The following is a 20,155-nucleotide window of genomic DNA, read 5'->3' as shown; positions in this document are numbered from 1 at the left end:
GGTTGGGACGGGGATAGGTGTTTCTGAGCTCAGCCTCTCCTTGAGCGGGGCTTACTGCAGCTGCTGTGGGTATGGGGTATGGTTCCCAGTCCAATAGAGTTATATTCCAAGGGGGATTATGGCTGCTTCTGCTGAGTCATACAGGTCACCAGGGAAGTGAGGGAAAGCCGGTAGTCACAGGCCTCACCCTACTCCTGTGCAGCCCACAGTCCTAAAAGCAGGTCTCACTCCCACCATGCAGCCACAACAAGTCTATTCCCAGACAGCTGGTGACCAGGACTGAGAACTTACCCGAGGCCATGAGCCTCCCTGTTGAAAAAGCAAGACAACTCACAGTTTTTTGGCATCGCAGGGAGCCTGCAGGGGTAATCCAGTTCCTTCAAAGGGTTTGTGGATTCTCTCAGCTTTCCTGGTATGTTCCTGCATTCGTTCTTGGAGCAAAGATTCATGATGTGAGTCTTCACATGCTGCTTTGTCTATCCAAGTGGGAACTGCAAGCTAATCCTGCCTCTTATCTGTCATCTTAATCATAGTGAATTATTTTGAATTTCTAATATATTTAGTCTTACCTGAAAAAGAATCTGCATGGTTCTAGGGAAATATTCTTTATTAATATATTTTATTTAGATAATAAGAAAGCAGTAACAAATATATATTGAGTATTCATGATGAACACTGTACTGACATATAAAAATGAAGTTACAGTCTTCTCAGATGCATATTATTGTCAAGCAGAAGATAATTTTAATATTGAAAAGATCATAGAAGTCACATAAACCAATATGCTTCTTTGTCAAAATAATTTCTTTACAACATATTGAAGAGATAGTCATCCTTTTTTTTTTTTTTTTTTTTGCCTCCATTGATGGGATTCATTTACTGTTGCATGCTCACATAGTGTGATAGAACAAATTAAAATATGTGTAATATTTGTTGTATAATCAATGATGACAACAGCATGAATAGCACAACTAGAGTATTACCTCCAACTAATACTTGCTGGAATAACAGTTAAATTCCAACTGAACTGGGGAAAACAATAAGCTACTTATTGCATGTTTACTTATTGTATGTTGCAGACATCTGAGAAGTGTTTAAAAATATTAACTGTAACCCAAATCATTAATTATATTATAATGTTTCAACAAGTGGAAAAGTAAATAATACACAGTATAATCATTCAGAGGGGGGTGTAATAATTAGTGGCTTAGATACAACGAGAGACTAGAATTCCACATTGAGTAGAGAAGAAGGATGTGAAGCATTACCCAAAAAGCATTCTAATAAGAAAGTGCATGATAGGTTGTGGCAGTTGAACCTAATTATTAATTCGTGGAAGCAAAGTCAGAGTTATAAATTAGATTATTGAAGGTGTTGGGTGTTACATAAAATATTCAGCTCTCTTTTCTAAGTCAATTGCTCCAAATCCTATTAGTCAGATTTTAATGATAGACAAGGAAACTTGTAACCGAAGAAATCTGTTAGAATATGAATTCTTAAGCAAGATTGCATCCATGAACTCAGACATTTGGTGTCAAATTTTGTACTTAAGTTTGTATGTACTTTCTGTGTGTAGAGAGAATGTATTAGACATGACTAAGTTATACTGTATTAAAATACGAACCCCAAACTTCAGTGATTGTAGACAAAATAGTTTTTTCACTAGGCTACCATCCTATATGGGTAAGTGGGAGACTCTGCTGCAAAGTCACACAAACTAACAGAGGCTGTGTAGTCTTATATTTGCATCATCTATAATACAAGAGTTAGTCTGTGACCACTTTGAAAGTGGAAGAGACTGAAGTATCAAAGTCTGTCTTTCTTTACCTAAAACTAGATGTAATACACAACTTATCCTCACATTTTTATTTACATAAACTAAGCATATTGTTTTGTTCATGTGTGCTGGCAAGTAAACTCTTCCCTATGTCCAGGTGTAAAGGAAGAACCAAACTGGGTGACTGCTAGTAATATCTCACAATTTGTAAATCCATTCTTAAAAGTTCATGGCAAAGTTTATGACTAAAGAGTGGTTAGGACTATTTGCAGAAATACAATGTAGTAGTTTAGGCATAAGTGATGAGGATCTGTGATGACAGAAGTGGTAGAGAAATATGGAGGAACAAAGGGAAGAAAGAATAGAAAAAACAAAGTAGTTTTTTATTTCCAAGTGATTGCTTCAATTTTTACCCAGAAAGTTGGGAAATCATTAGGAGTACTGTTGGCATTCATAGTAGAGATTGATTGCTGTGGGTAAGTGGGGGCATAAATGGTTGATACTAGTTTGGGGAATTTGATTAAATTAGTGTAGTACAGTTGTTTGTGCTGGATAGCAGTTGGACATTGACTGAAATAAAAAATAAAAAATCAGGAGTAAAGTGTTAGGTTTGGAAGTAACTTACATTATAATTGGGCTTATTACAGTGAATAACCAAAGATGTATACCCATGTGTAAGAGACAAGAGGTGCATATAGAGCCAGGCAACAACATATTGAAAGACTTCAGAGGTCAAAGTGAAGAATAAGATATTATGACTACAGAGGAAAAGATCAGCCTTCCATTGCAAAAGTGTTGAGGTGGTCAACAACGAAGGATAATGACAAAAATGTGAAGAAAAGTAAATGGATAGTGTATATTTGTGAGTATTTGCTGTTAAATATTACGTACCTCTTTTTTTCTATTAACACATTTGCTCATATGTTAGGATATTAGGATGTTTCCACATTGGAAAGGTAATTTTTATTTTCTTTAAGGTTTTGAACCTGTGAGAGATTGTGGTCAGAACAGGTAGGGAGTAAAAATCCAGTGAATGGCGAGAAACTTGAGGTTAAAAAAAAAGTCATACATTTCCAATGCATGGTAAAAGACTATCTCAAAGTGATAAAGTTGTGGTTCTCTATTTTATTACTTGTTATTGTTGTTGTTTCCAAGAAGATGATCTAAGACTTTAGACAACTTGGAAAAAACAGAAAGTGGTTAAGTAATTAAAGTTTTGAGATAATGGATGGGATTATATGAAGAATATTAAAATATAAGAAAAGGAGTGTATTAGCACATTTTCATGCTGTTATAAAGAACTGCCCGACTGGATAATTTATAAAGGAAAGAGGTTTAATCGACTCACAGTTCAGCATGGCTGGGGAGACATAAGCAAGCTTACAATCATGTCAGAAGGTGAAGGGGAAGCAAGGCACTTCTTCACAAGGCAGCAGGAAAGAGAAGTGCCAAGCGAAAAGGAAAGAGCCCCTTATAAAACCATGAGATAGATCTCTTGAGAACTCACTCACTATCATGAGAATAGAATGGGGGAAACTGTACCCATGACCAAATTACCTCTGCCTGGTCCCACCTTTGACATGTGGGGATTACTGGAATTAAATTTGAAGTGAGATTTGGGTGGGGAAACAGAGTCGAACCATATCAAGGAGTATTTAGTCTTTGAAGGAGGAAGGAATTCTTTCTCTGAAAAAAAAAAAAAAAAAAGCAAAAGAATAATAAATAAAGCAATTTTAAATGCAAGAATTACAAAGGAATCAATAACAGGGTATTTAGAATTGTTTTTACCTGTGCAAATATTGCATCTATCTTTAAATTCCATCAGTTTATTCAATCATTTTAGAAAATCAGTTCAGTTTGGGAGAAACCTGTCTTTTCTATAACGTTAGTTTTGTTGACTACATTTATAGTTTCTGTTATTTCCAGAAGTTGTGTTCTTATTACTTATACATAAACTAAGAAGATATATATTATATATATCTCATATATATATAATACTATTAATGTATCCTTTTTGAGTCTCTCTAAGTTCTTCATGGAAACAATGAACAGAGCCTCATGAGAAAGTACCCACATAGAAGACAGGCAGAAGGTCAATTTCTCTAGTAACATACCTGAAGGATATATTATTTTCAATTTTAATGTAGCATTACTCAATATTTTACTTATTTTTCCCACAGAAAATCCTGTGTTCAAGTTCTTTAAATTCTTTGAAATAGTTTTCTTGGCCCAAATTATTTAGTGACATAATCATCACTTTCACTGGGATGGAGAAGGATGATTTTCTCTCTTAGACCAAATGACATATAACAAATAAAGCATTCAATGCATGTAATAGAACCTACTCCCAATATGCACATACATTCTATAAAGCTGTCTGATTGAATATTTAAGAAGCTTACAGAAATAAAAAGAAAAAGATTTTGCCTACATTTAATTTTTCAAATACAATAAAGTGTGGAACTTGACAATTCAGTAATAATTGTGAAAATTTGGGGAGAGAGTTTGAACATAGCTACAAAATGGTAGCTATGTAAGTGGTATCCATTGATATCACTTACTGAGGATTTTGTTGATTTATTTATTCATTTGACAAATAATTATTGACTTCTTATTTTGTCGAGCTATAAAGGTAGGCTATTGGTCTTGGGGTAATGAACTAAATAATTTAGTGTTTAAGTGTTAAAATGAAGATGCTTAATACTTTCCATGAAAATTTTATAAAGCAGCACTACCTAGCCATGAAAAAATAGGCTAAGTTATAGAAAGAAAAATATGTCACTTGAGCAGACTTGACCAAAAGTTACCTTGGTGGACGGAATATTTGACAAACTAATGACAGGAGTGAAAATGAAAAGAAAAAGGCATCCCAGGAAAGAGGAGAGTTTAAGACATCGAGGGGTGTGTAAATGTGCTGCATTTGGGAACCGGTGGGAGAGGTCAAGATAGCTGAAAATGAGAGTATATAGTAGATATCCTAGGAAATTAGGCTGAAAAGCTATCAGGAAGCTATATTATAAAGTTCACATGTTGCATGCTGAGTTTAAAAGATAGCAAAAGGAGAAATAGTTTTCTGGAAGAAACATCTAAGAATTGGCCAAAAAAGATGTATGTAGGTAATTAAGCACAAAATAATCCCACCATAATGTTTACAGTGTCTATATCATCAACACTTGTCAAATAAACTAGTAGTAGCCAATTACAAATCCATCTGTGAAATAAAACTCTCTACACAACTCATTGTTAATTTATGACATATTTGCTTTTCATAATACTTGTTTTAAATAACGCTGAGGCAGAAACTGTTCCTACAAAATCCTGTCTTTCAATGTTCATATCAGAGGACTTACTTACTTTTAATATTATACAATCTGCTCATTGGTTTATCATAATAAAAGATTAATTTTGAGGAACTTTTAAATGATATCCCATTCAATTTCAAAGTTTATGGACTATCTGAGAGCCATATGCTCCTAAATGTCTTCTCTGCCATCAAGACCTTTACAGAACCTCTTTTTCTCACTCTCCATTCTCTTCTTCCACATCTTCCTTCTAACCCACTTCACTTCAGTAAGTCCCCAGAAACCGTCCATAGGCACCATTCCGCTTTGTTTGTGTGGTTGTGTATTTTGATTTTTTTTTTCCTCACTACCTGTCCCTCTCAGGTAGTGAGAAAGCCCTTTAAGCCAAGGTGAACTGAGACTAAGGACTAAAAGTCATGTGAGAATAAGTGTAACTATTTCCATCATATTATGGGTGAAAACAGCCCCTGTGGATAACATTGTAATATAATTATCATTTGTAAATTGCTTCAATAGATATCTTTATTCCAAATTATAATAAAATCAGTTACAACTAACATTTGAAAACTTAAAGTTGTTTTTTTTTTTAAGTTTGGATTTGCCAATATTTTATTTACTTGACTACGTTTTCTCCCTAAAACATTTGTCAGCCTGCAACCTCTTCATATAGGTTGTCGCAGATAAGAATTCTATAAATTGTTAATTAAGTGAGAACCTTCAGACGTCAAGAATAAATTGGGGAATAGAATGCCAAATGATTATTCTAGTCATACCCGGAAAAACAGCCATTCGAAGCCATGAGATGGAAAAGTTTGTGTATATGCAGGGCCTTCTACTTGGTTGCTTACTGACCTTTTCAGTAACAACACTGAATATTGTTTTTAGTTCTGGGTCTAAGAAGTCGCAGTTATTGAATCATTTAACATTTCTAATTGACTACAAGTGGAAAAGGCATTCACACATGGACACCTGTGTAGTTGTTTATCTTGAATATTGCTAGCATGCAAACCTAACAATTTCAACCCCAGTCTTACACCATTTCTTAAAAAGAGATGAGGTGTTCAAAATCTCCCTTCTCAAGGAGAATAGACATCCCCATGATAGAATGTGCACACTATTTTACGTTTATTTCATGAAAGCCAAATATTACAATTGCAGGCATAGTAGAGAGATACAGTCGGTTTGGTTTTAGATCACTATAAGAAAGCAAATATCACAAGAAAGTCAATCAAACACATTTCTTCATTTTCCAGGACATATAGAAGTTATGTTTAAATTCTACTATATTTAGTGTGCAATAGCATTATGTGTCAAAAAAAAGTGCATACATTAATTTAAAATGGATTATTGATAAAAAAAAAATGGTAAAAATCATCTGAGCCTTGACACCTTTTAGAGATTTTGATGGGGTAGGGTCATGTCCTTATGGGATTCTATTACTCCTTATATCGTGGGGGGGGTGCCTCACTCCCCTGCGATGTGGATCGTAAGAGCCAGGAGGGGAGAGGGGGTGGCTATTACTCCCCATATCGCCGGGGGTGCCTCACCCTCCTGCGTTCTGTGTCCATTATTACCATTCTCTTTTTTTCTGGTATCAGTAACAATTTCACAGGGTATGTGTACACAGCCTGCGATATGAAAACTAATAGCATCCTCTGCACCTCCGCAGATTAGGAACCATATCATACCATGGGTGTACGCTTTTTGCGAGATTTGGGGTAATGTCATCCTTGGTTTCCCTGAATATTCGGGTAAATGTCACAGGGCGGGTGTCCACCCGCTACTCTGTTGGGAGGCACATCCTCCATTAGCTGCTGGAATTTAGGAGCTATATCACAGATGGGGTGTAGAGCCACTGTCATATCTCAAGTGGTATCATGTTCTCCCCGACTAGTTGTGAGGAACAGTATCACAGGGGGGTGTATACCTTCTGCCATATTGGGAGTAATATCATCATCTCTTCCTTTAGATGATAGGAACAAGATCACAGAGTGGGCGTACACCCCGTGTATTTTGGAAGCAATGTCATTCACTCTTCTTCTTGATTTTACGATTCATATCACACTCATGGTGTACACCCCTTGCTATATTGGGAGTAATATCACCTGTCCCCATGTGGTTATTAAGGACAAAATCACAGGGTGATGTACACGTCCTCCGTTATAGGGAGTAATATCATCCACTCACCCCCTGGATATCAGGAACCACATCACAGAAGAGTCGTACACCTCCTTCGATATCATCAGCAATATCATCATCATCCTCTTCGCACCTGGATATTAGGAGCAATACCACGGGGGGTCGGGGGTGTACATCCACTGTGAGATCCAGAGTAATATCAACCTCTTTCCCGCTGGATATTAGGAACTATATCACAGGTGTGTGTGCACCTTCTGCGATATTGGGAGTAATATCAGCCTCTACCTCGCTGCCTACTAGGAACAATATACGGGGTGCGGGGGTTACACCCCCTGCGATATTGAGAGTAATATTATTCTCTTTTCTCTCTACCTTAGGAACTATATCACAGGGGTCTTTACACCTTCTGCGATATTGGGATCAATGTTATCCTCTCCCACCCCCGAATATCAAAAAGAATATCACAGCAAGGTGTACACCCCTTGAGAAATGGCCAGTAATGGCATCGTCTCTACCTTTGGATACTAGGAACAACATCGCAGAGGGTGTGTACACCCCCTGCGATATTGGGCATAATGTTATCCTCTCTTCCCCGGATATGAGAAACAATATCGCTGGTTGGGGGAGGTGGAGTACCTTAACAACAGTATCACTGGGTGGGTGTACACCTGCTGCGATATTGGGTGTAGTATCATCCTCCCTTCCCTAGGATACTCAGAACGATATCACAGGAGGGCTGTACAGCCCCTGCGATATTGGGAGTAACATCATCCTCTCCCCCTCTCGACATAAGGAACAATAACCCAGGGTGGGTGTACATCCCCTGCGATATTGGGCGTAATGTCATCATCTCCCAACGTGGATATTGGGAATAATGTCACAGGGGAGTGTACACCTTCTTCGATATTGGGAGTAGTATCATCCTCTCCCCCTCGGGATTGTAGGCAAAATATCGAAGGGGTCTTACAACTCGTGCGATATGGGCAGTAATATCCTCTCCCCACCTAGGTATTAGGAACTATATCACAGGTGGCTGTACACTTCTCGTGATATTGGGAGTAATATCATCCTCTCCCATCATGGATATTAAGAACAATATTACAAGGGAGGTACCCCCGCCCCGCGATATTGAGTGTAATATTATGCTCTCCCCTTCGAGATACTAGGAACAACATCGCAGGAAGTGTGTACAACTCCTGCGATATTGGGGATAATATCATCCTCTCCCCCTGAATGTAAGAAACAATATCACAGGAGGATGTACACCATCTGCGATATTGGGAGTAACATCGTTTTCTCCCCCTCTGGATATTCGGAACAATATCACAGTGGGTGTGTACACACCCTGCGGTATTGCCACTGGTATTATCCTCTCCCTCCCAGGATATAAGGAACAATGTCACAAGGGGGTGTACACCCCCTGTGATATTGGGGGTAATATCTTCCTCTCCCCCACTGGCTATTAGGAACAATGTCACAGAAGGCGTGTACACCCCCTGCTATATTGAGACTAATATCATCCTCTCGCCCCTTGGATATTAGGAACAACATCATAGGGGTGGTGCACACCCCCTGCGACATTGGAAGAAATAGCATCCTTTCCACCTTTGGATGTTAGGGACAATATCACGGGGGAGGTCTGCACCCCCTGCGACATTGCGAGTAATATCCTCTCACCCCTGGATATCAGGAACAATTATATTAATTATTAGTATTAATAAATATAAGCACAATTAATACTAATCATCGATATTAATAATTACCATAGAGTAAAAGTTAATACTGATTAAAATATTCACAATTACTATTAATAATTAATAGTAATATCACTATTAATAATATAATAATCACATCAGTTATTCATGTTACTTAAATAAATAATAAGTGACATTGGTAATAAAATAATAATTAATATTAAGATTAATAACTAATATTGATAAACGACATGAATAGTAATAATTCATCCATGCATAATCATATATTTATAATATTTATTAAAAATTAATAACATTATACTATTAATATTAGCATTAATAATTATTAATAAAACTGATGTTTGGTAATTAATAATATTGTTACTCCTAATACTGCAAGGGGTGTACACCTACCTGTGATATTGCTCCTAATATCCAGAGACAGAGAGCATTATATTAGTTTTAATATCAGAGTAGGTGTACACTCACCCTGAGACATTGACCCTAATATCCAGGGCCTAGAGTATGACATGACTCCCAACAGAGCAATGAATGTACAGCCACCCGGTAATATTGCTCCTAATATTCATGGAAGAAGCCTATGATATTATGCCCAATATGGCAGGGAGTGTACACCTCTTCTGTGATATTGTTCCTAGTATCCAGGGGGGGAGAGGATGATAACAATTCCAGTATCGCAGGCTGTGTTCACCCACCCTGTGATATTGTTATTAATATTCTGGAAGGGAGAGGATGATATTAGTCCCCATAGAGCAGGAGGTGCACACCCACCCTGGGATATTGTTCCTAATATCCATGGAGGGCAGAGGCTGATATTACTCCCAATATGCCATGGGGTGTACATCCACCCCGTGATATTGATCTTAATATTCAAAGGCCGAGAGGTTGATATTACTCGAAATATCGCAGAAAGTGTACAACCCTGTGTGATACTGTTCCTGATATCCAGAAGGGGAGAAGATGATATTACTCCCCATATCGCAGGAGGTGAACACTCACTCTGTGATAACTTTCCTAATATGCAGGGGGAGAGAGGATAATATTATTCGCAATATTGCAGAAGGTGTACACCCCCCACCCCCGCGATATTGTCCTTAATACTCCAAGCCAGAGAAGATGATATTACTCCCAGTATCACAGAAAGTGTACACTCCCCAGTGATAGAGTTCCCATGATCCAGGAGGGAAGAGGATGATATTACTTTCAAGATCGCAGTGGGTGTACAGGCCCCCAGTGATACTGTTCCTAATTTCCACGTGGGAGAGTATGATATTACTCCCAATATCGCAGGGGTCATAAACACTCCTTTGATATTGTTCCTAATATCCATGGCGGGGGAGAGGATGACCTTCCTCCCTATGTTGCAGAGGGTGTACACCAGTCTTTGATAGTGTTCGCAATCTCTAGAGGGGGAGATGATAGTATTCACAAATCGTAAACACGCTGTGTGTCCACCGTGGATCCCAATATCCAGGGAGGGATATTACTTCCCTTATCGCGGGGGGTGTCCATCCCGCAAGTCATATAATTTCTTATATCTAGGGAGGAGAGGATGATATTGCTACCAATATTGAAGAAGTGTACACGCCCCCTGTGATATGGTTCCTAATACCCACGTTGGGAGAGGATGATATTACTCTCAATATCACAGGGGCTATACACACCGCTTGCGATGTTTTTCCTACAATCCGGAATAAGAGAGAACGATATTACTCCCAACAGTGCAGGGGGTGTACCCCCCCACCATGTGATACTGTTCTCAATAGCTAAAGGAAGAGAAGATAATATTACTCTTTGTAGTGCAGGGGGTGTACACCCACCTGTGATATTGTTCCTAATATCCAGGGAGGGAGAGCATGATATTACCCCCAGTCTCGCCGTGGGTGTACACCCACTTTGTGATATTGCTCCTAATATCCAGGGGGTAGAGCATGATATTACTCCCAATTTAACAGTGGGTGTACATCCCCCAGGGGATATTGCTCCTAATATTCAGGGAAGGCGAAAGTGATATTACTCCCAGTATCACAGAGAGTGTACAACCCTTCTGTGATATTGTTCCTAATATCCGGTGGGGGAGAGATGATATTACGTTCAATATCGCAGGCTACACCCACCCTGTGATATTGTTCCTAAAATCCAGGAAGAGAGAGGACAGTATAACTTACAGTCGGAGGTGTACACTCACGCTAGGATTTTGTTCCTAATATCAAGTAGGGGAGAGCATAATATTACTCCCAATATGGCAGGGGGTCTACATCCCCCCTGAGATATTGTTCTTGCCATTCAAAACAGGAGAGGATGACATTACTCCAGATATCGAAGAAAGTGTAAACCCCCGTGTGATATTGTTTCTAATATTCAGAAAGGGAGAAGAGGATATTAATCCGCGTATCACAGGAGGTGTACACTCACTCTGATATTTTTCCAAATATGCAGGGGGGAAAGAGGATAATAATATTTCCAGTATTGCAAGGGTTGTACACCCCCGTGTGAGATGGTCCTTAATAATATCGCAAGATGGAGGGGAGGATATTACTACATATATCGCAGAAAGTGTACCCCTCCCAGAGATATTGTTGCCATGATCCTGGAGGGAAGAGGATGATATTACTTTAAATATCACAGAAGGTGTTCACGCCCCCAGTGATACTGTTTCTAATTTCAACGTGGGAGAGGAGGACATGATACCCAATATCACAGGGAGTAGAAACACTCCTGTGATACTGTTCTTAATATTCAGGGAGGAAGAGGATGATATTACTACCAATACACGTGGGTGTACACATTCTGTGTACCAAGGGTGTACAGGCGTCTGTGAAATAGTTCATAATTTCCAGAGGGAGAGACGTTATTACTCACAATATCGTAAACAGGCTGTGAGTCCACCGTAGATCGTAATAGCCAGGGGGGAGAAGGGGTGGCTCTTACTCCCCACCTCTCTGGGGGGTGTCTCATCCCCCTGCGATGTGGATCGTAAGAGCTGGGGGAGAGTGTGGGGTGCTATTACTCCCCATATCGAGTATATGGGAATATTAGCCTTTCAATAATGTCTGTGCTAAATCAGAGATTTTAAATGAGGCCTTTCTGTATGACTACCAATCATTTAAATCAGATCGTGGTAAGTAACTTAAGAGTTTGGGGAATGTTTTCAATACTATCAGTGATTTCACTTTCTATAATGTTTAGCAAAGATAACATAAAATTGAAGAACGCATAGAAGTATTCACTCCCTAATTTCTTCTGTATGTTTTTCCACTTTCAAAATGGAGGCCTACTCATTCCTGGAGGATGATGATGGAAATGATGGTGAAGCTGATGATGGTGAGGAGGTAAAGGATACCTCGGAAGAAATGAGGCCTAACCTTGTAGTTCCTAGCATTCTGATTTTAGGTTATTTTGTTTTGTTTTGTATATGTTCTACCAAAGCCAGAACAAGATACTTTATATAGTGAAAGCAGCAAAAATTCATATTTAATAAGCATTTAATATGAACAGCAGGTGTTGCGTGCTCTACAGGCATTATCTCACGTATTGCCTCATAAGTAAAGAGTGTTTTTATTCTCATTTTTTTGACAAGAAAGTTGTCTGGCAGAGAGGTTAAGTACCCACCCAAGTCAATAAGCTGATTACTGACCTGAGCCAAGATTTGGACCTAAGTATTGTGCAATACATTATCTCACCTCATCTTGACGATCACCTCTGATCGTTGTACTCTGCTCACCTGAAATGTGAACTGAAGTTTCAAAATACTAAATAATCATAAATTTGTTTCCATTAAAAAGGGTTTGAGCTTTACTTTAAGAAACAGAAAGAACTTGCAGTTTCTATATACTATGTTGTGAAGTCTATTTTAAAAAAAGAAAAAAATAGATAAGTTTACTCACCCTAGCTTTAGAAAAATGCTTTCATTGTAACTCACTTCATCAGACTTTCTGGGTCTTAATCGTCTAAGTTGTGGAGCCAATTCAAATTAATATAATTTATCAAAGTTAGAGTGTGAGGTCAGGAAGAGAGAAACCCCACAGCTAAATAATAATATAATAAAAGATTATGTAAAAATATAATAATACAATAAAAGAATAATCAAGTAATTTTTTTATCTTAAAAATGGACATTTAGGAAGCTGCAGTTAGAGTTCTGCTTTTTCTCTGGGAAATCATTTTTATGTATTTTAAGCTAGAAAATATTGATAATCTCACGGTTCATGCACAATTTGAATACCAAATTCCTACCTCAACAAGAAATTTTTCATAAATGTCTGTAGTCAAAGAAGCAATCTACCCTTTGCAGACTTTTAAATGTTCTGAAAGAGAACACAGCTTGTCATATTCATTCATCTTAGTAAATGTATTTTATTATATGCTCAGTGAAAGATGAGTCCCATTCTTCTCTCTCCTATTCTTGATATTTTTGATCAGACTCCATAGCTCAATGGGAAACTATTTATTTTTACTTTTTCTTCTTTAGGGTGATGGAAGACATTAAAAAATTATAAAATATAGAGACTTATTCCAGTGTGTTCGCTTTCAAGTTTCAGTTGGTGCAGTGTTCATTTTTAGTATGCTGTGGTGTCTTAATTGCTAGTATTTATCATGGGTTAATTTACTTATATCTAATTGTTTTTTCCTCACTTTTATCTTGTACAAAGAGAGTGTGCCAAAAAAATCCATCAAGAATCAGGAAATTTATTGAATCCAAATGGGGTTATGCTTTGGCAATTGTTGTTTAAAAATAAATAAATAAATAGATAAGCAGAAATCATGGATGTCAATGATGTTACCATTTACATAAAGACAATTTTCGTTGTGCTGTGTTTTAGTATCAAAGCAGAGAAAAGCATATCATATCCGTAGCTCTCCAACTGTTAGTTCAAAACCAGTACACTGAAAGATGTTACAGTTTAACTTTTAACTAGATTTAGAACTAAATTAGAAAAATTTGAACTTAAGACCCTTTCCTTTCCAAATTACATAGTTTTAATGACTATTTAACTTTTAATTAAGGGTTCAAGCAATTTATTCCCAATAAGTATTGTGACTATTAAGATTAATCATAACTTGTAATAGCTTTTAAATTAACAGGTCTTTCGTTTAACAAATCTTTGTGGAGTAGGGTAAAAAATAATTACATTTTATTTCTCTTAAATGTAATGTGTTAGTAATTAAAAATTCTAATTTTCTATGTGAAATAAATACTTTGGTTTAAATATAAAGGGATGTTAGCAAAGACTGCATTTTGTAATTTAAACTGAAGTCACAGGATATACCTATTCATTTGTTAATTTTTCCTTAAACCTTCTGATCATACTTTCTTGTGATTTTTTTGAAGATAATAGAATTTCCCTAACAAAAATACCCTTCAGGATATGTTCAAGACTTGTAAAACTCTGAAATAAAGTAAATTAAGGTTGAAAAGTGCAAATAATGCTCCCCTCAAAAGTACAGATGTGGACAGGGGCAGAGTATATTTCCATACTATGATCTGGAAGCACCCTCTACACATTTTAGAAGATAATTTATTGATCAAAGTGCCTAAACATATTTTGAAGTAGGAAAAGTACATGGATTATAGGCTGGTATCATATCCTATCACTAGAAAAGGTATTGAAGTTTCTAAGCATAGCTTACCATTGAGTTGCTAATCAGAAGTTCAGTATATCAGACCAATGCAATATGAACAAAATTTTACTAAAATGTCCACTTATTAAGTTCACTAAAAGAGCAAAGACAATTTCTTTCCTCAAATACTAAAAGCAACATTATAAATAAAGGCATAAAATTAACCTTGTAGGTCTTAACTATTTCTTATAATTATAATTCAAGTCATATATAAAGTTTTAAGTGTATCTGATATGAAAAAGGCCAAAATTAAAACACATGCATTCTGAAATTTAATAAATAGATGATATAACTAATTGACTGCTTTAGATAGCAATGAAATAGTATGCAGAATTTCTGATTAAAATATTTAAAGTGATCAAATTAATTCTCTAGGTTCTTTAAAAATTTTTAGTCAAATTAGAATGCATTTTTAAAGTAGCAAAAAAATGTTCTATATATCATACTTGAAAAATTATTCAAAAGTTTTGTTTCATTTTTAAATTGGTACAAATGGCAAAGCTATTTCATTTCTGTAGATTCACAATCAGTCATAAATATGAGTCACAATGCTTTTTCTTAACTTTTGGGAGAAACCATTTAAGTAAAAAAATAGACTTAGTAAAAATAAAATTCTTGTCAACGTTTGGCTTACGGACTCACCCTCCGTCTTCTCAACATTTCTGCCTTTATTGGCAATAAAAGAAGAAAGTTTAAATATAAAAGCATGAAATACTATAGATAGGCCTATTTTGGAAGATTCTAATATGACTGCTTCAACTGTTTAAAACATGCATTTCTCTTAATGTTTCTTGCAACAAGGCCACCCTACTATATCAACTTATTCAGATAATTCATTAAATCCAGTGGGGAATAAAATTAGGTAGATCAGGCTTTTACCACAAAAAAGAAAGAGCTTGTTGCCTAAGTTTACCTTTAATATCTTACTTTTTTTTTTTTTTAGCATAATGGCAATAGAATATAAGATTAAATTTGAAAACACTTGGATATAAAACGGTAAAACATATGTTTTAAAATATATAATTATTATTCTAGAAATAATTGAGGAATTATGATGTGATATAAGTGACTTAGAGATAATGTCAGAAAAATAAGTTAAAAACTTTAGGTAGGTTATAGGTAAAACAAATTCCTAGCCTGGTATATGACGTTCCATTAGAGTATAAATTAAAGATAGAGGGCAATAAAATATGATTTCCTTCTGCTTTCTTTTTTTTCTGTTTAGCCTTGTAAAATCCACACAAATTTACCTTCCGAAGTTACTTGCATTTGAATATTTTATATTAATAGATATATCATTAATCAGTTTTAACAGATGACTGTTTGCATGTGGAAGAAGGAATGGGAAATACACTCATGATTAAAAATTAAAGATATCTAAAAATTCTTTGCTACTTCTCTTATTTGGGTAGCAAATGGCAGTACAATTTCCCTCTCCTGGAATCTGGGATGCATTTAGTGACTTGTTAGATTATTAGAATGTAATGCAGACTAGGTAATAGGAACTTCTGCAGCTTCGACCCAGGGCTCATGGAACACTCTCCCTTTGAAAACCAACGTGGACCAAAAAAAAAAAAAAAAAGCCAAGCAAACCCTGAGACCTTAGTGTATAGGACAGAGGACTGTTTCAAATCTACTACCAAGCCCACAAAGCTTTCCTCTTTTATAATATCAGAGCTTTTTTCACCTTGGCCTTTCATTGATTCTTATGGTTTGTATTTCTCTGTTAAAATTTCCCATCTATTTATGCATGTTACCTATCTTTTTCATTAGATCCTTTAAAATATTAAATACGGAATATTTTAACATCATTGTCAGAGGAAGTGGGTTTATGGGTAATCTCTGAGTCAGATCCTTTTGATTGTGTTGTTTCTGGACAATGTGTTGGGGTTTCTCCCCTTATGTTGTTACATATAATATTAAATAGTATAAATTATCATTTTAAGAATTAAATACTGGATGTCATGTAGTAAAACAGTAAATGCTGAGGCCAAGTATTTCGTCTTGAAATGAACATCGTCTTCTCTCAGGACATTAAAGTATGAGTTGGGATAGTCAAGGAAGGCAAGGAATGAGGTTTAGATTTTTGACTACTTTTTGACTATGGTTGTCATCGGTAGGCCAGTCTTCAAAATTCCTCCAGTGGTGGCCTGCTGTTTTATGCTTAAGTGGGACTTTAGTCTCAGGGTTTTTTTCTCCAGTGTTAGTTCTTCATCAACAACTTTTGAACATTTTTTCTCCCCATCCTCCAACTCTCACCTTGTGCTTACCTTTTCTCATCTTGCAGACTTCTCTGTTAGGCTCATGATCGGTCAGGAATGTTCTTTTGTTCCTGAAATATATAGCCTCAGTCTTAAACAGGCTCTTTGAATCTGAGACAAAATTGTGTGAACTTTCTCGGTATTTTGCCCTTTCACATGGCAGTCAAACTGCTTAGCATACTCGTGGTTGGTCTTAGGAGTTTCCTTTCTCCTTCCCTCAGTGGAATGAGTCCACAATGCTTGGTAGCAATAGAACTCTTGGGCCCAAGATGGTTTCTACATCCCTTCCATTAGAGGGGTTTATTGGTTTTTTTCACCCTTCCTCTAGCCACGGCACTTTCCTATGCCAAGACAGCTATGCGTCTCTGTGTTGTGGATTAAGTCTTCTGCTTCATTATAAGAGAAAGGTCAGAGAAATGAGAAAAACTGTGCCATGCCTGTGACCCCGCCAATCACTGATCATGTACTAAGAATTTCGTCTCATTACTGACAGAGCTTTTTCAGTCTTCTCTTCTTCTTCAATCTCTCCTTTTCTCTCTCTCTCTCTCTCTTGGTTCTTTTCTTTTTTGTTGTTTGTTTGTTTGCTTGCTTGTTTGTTTTGGTTTTAGGAAGCACCCAGTGAAAGTATGTGAGAAAAAGCTAAAGAGTATCATTTCACTTAGGTCAGTGGCCCCAGACTATTCAAAATGACATGCCTATCCCATATATTTGGCTTTGGTCAGTCATTAAAAATTTACCTGATTTATTTACTGCTCCATGGTGGCCTGTGCCCCTTCTTCCAATGCTCTACCACCGGAATTTTAATCCTGTGTGCCCTGACTCTCCTTGTGTGCTTTGTTCTGCTTGGAATTCATGTTCCTTGATTTTGCCTCATGCCTTCCAGTTTTCTGATGGGTTCAAGGAAAGTTATATGAAATCCTGACTTTTCTCATTGTTGCACTGTAAAAGCAACATTATTTAAAGCTTTTTACATCTTAAGTACAAATGGAAGTCCAGCTGATTTGTTATTATAGTTGTTTGTGCAAAATAATTCTGAAACTTTTCATGAAATATAATAGGATCGAGCAAATATCTAAAAGTATGATGTTGCTGGAGCCAGAGTTCTTAATGTGAAGCAAGAGGGAAAGCAAGAAATAACTGTCTAGAAACAGAATCAGGGCTCATTGCTCAACAGTTTTCTAGATGGATATAAATTAGCAGAGAAGAAATATTTTGACAGTCCTTCTAATGCCTGAAGTTAATCCCCTTCACAATGCTACAGAATTCTATAATATTTAACAATGAGACTTGCTGAAAGTAAAAATACTATTATAATATTTATAACCAAATAAGCCACTCTTCTTACCAGTTTCTAAATGTGTCCTTGAACACCAAAAATAAATGATGTAACCAATCAAAACAAATAATTATAAGATAAAAATATTTATAGAGTAAAAGAGTAAATTACTTTTCTAGTATTTGCTATGCTGAATATTGTAAATGGATATTCATTTGTATAACCATTTCTGCCAATAAAACAACAACATGTTCATTTCATATCTATATTATTTTTGGTAAAATACGTCTCTTCTTTAGGTTTGCTATGAAGAAAGCCATCATTCAATCATCAAAACACATTTATGAAGATGAAGTGAAATTGGCAAAGAGAAAACAGAATGTCCCTGAATAAAACCTGTATATCTGGATAATTATGTTTCTGTGAATCATTTTTGAGAAGTTTGTACATTTCAAGGTTTCATTTTGGAACTGAAATGAAAATGAAAGAATCTGTTCTTATAAGATTTATAGAAATTCTACTGACTCAAGTGATCTCGAGAGCTGATAGAAGTACCTGAACTTTTTCACTTTTTCATAAAGCCTCTTCTGTCTCCATTACTTTGCCAGTCATCTAGCTTGTAACTGTTATGTCTGACTTCATTCTTGATTTCTCCCACCTGATTTCTTTCTTTCTTTTTTTTTAAGTCCATTTTATTTCTCTTTCTAATCACACTCCTCTCCTTTCTCCCGGAGGTAATCATGATCTGACTTTTATGATAATCATTCTCACTTTTTCTTTTTTTTTTTTTTTTTTTGTCATTATACTTTAAGTTCTGGGGTACATGTGAAGAACATGCTGGCTTGTTACACAGGTATACACGTGCCATGGTGGTTTGCTGCACCCATCAACCTATCATCTACATTAGGTATTTCTTCTAATGCTATCCCTCCCCTAGCCCCCAACCCCTGCTTTCTTATTACAAACTTTTGTGTCTGACTTCACCAAAGTATGAGCTTTTTACTCATTTCTCAACATATTGCAAACATCGAGGCCCAAACCCTCTTTTGATTAATGTAACCTCTTTTCAAGATTTCCAATATTTTAGCTTCCTTGTCTCTAACCTGATCAAACTCTATATACATCTTCTTTCCTAGTTGATTTGATCACAGCAGAGACTTAATTTTTAAAAATTACGTCTGAGTAAAAATAGCGCTATCTATCGGTAACCATTATGATACAAAAGTGCTGGGAAGCACTTTAATGTGGAAGGGAGGAAGGGAAGTGCTGGGTAAAGGAGAGTGTGGTCCCTGGCTAGGGCTCCACCCCCACGGACCTAAGTGAAGACAGACACTCCTGCCTTCCTACCCAAATATTACATTTCCCAAGACCGCCCTAGCCCACCGCACCCGCATCCTGAGCCTATAAAAACCGGAGATCGTAGCAGGCAGACACACAGGCGGCCACACATCTAGAGGAGCACATCCGCAGAAGAAAAAGCAAGGGGACGTGGAGAGGAGCATGTCAGCAATCACCTGCTCGCCAGCGGGCCATCGACCAGCAGAAAAACGCGGAGTTTGGCCGGGGCAGTTGGAGAAGAGCCGAACCGCCAGCTGCGCGACTCCAGGGGAAAACCGTTTCCCTTCTGGCTCCCCCATCCGCTGAGAGCTGTTTCCACTCAATAAAACCTTGCACTCATTCTCCTATCCCACATGTGATCCGATTCTTCCTGTACACCAAAGCGAGAAGCCCCAGGATACAGAAGTCCCTCTGTGCCTGTGATAAGGAAAGGGGTGTAATCGAGCTGGTTAACACAAGCCGCCTATAGATGGCAAACTAAGAGAGCGCCGTGTAACACACGCCCACTGGGGCTTCAGCTGTAAACATTCACCCCGAGACACCGCCACGGGGTCGGAGCCCCACAGCCTGCCCTTCTATATGCTCCCCTAGAGGTTTGAGCAGTGGAGCACTGAAGAAGCGAACTCCCATCGCACGTCCTGGGAGGGGGACAAGGGAAACTTTCCCATTTCAATTATTGTATATCACTCACTTCTTTTGCCATTTCTGTTTTTGAAATAATTATCC

The 20,155-nt window shown here is 37.1% G+C and overlaps 1 long non-coding RNA gene across 4 annotated transcripts in view; it reads left to right on the top strand.

Annotated features, from left to right (window-relative positions):
- Positions 1-1,608: 1,608 nt before the first annotated feature.
- LOC110741427 overlaps positions 1,609-20,155 on the top strand; it is a 92,831-nt gene continuing 74,284 nt past the window's right edge. For all 4 annotated transcript variants that reach the window (XR_004177874.1, XR_004177872.1, XR_004177873.1 and 1 more), the window contains exon 1: positions 1,609-2,639. This is a non-coding gene — a long non-coding RNA (uncharacterized LOC110741427). The remainder of the gene's footprint in view (positions 2,640-20,155) is intronic.

This window comes from Papio anubis, chromosome 13 (genome assembly GCF_008728515.1).
Source record: "Papio anubis isolate 15944 chromosome 13, Panubis1.0, whole genome shotgun sequence".
NCBI lineage: Eukaryota > Metazoa > Chordata > Mammalia > Primates > Cercopithecidae > Papio > Papio anubis.
This window is presented reverse-complemented; position numbering and strand designations above follow the sequence as displayed.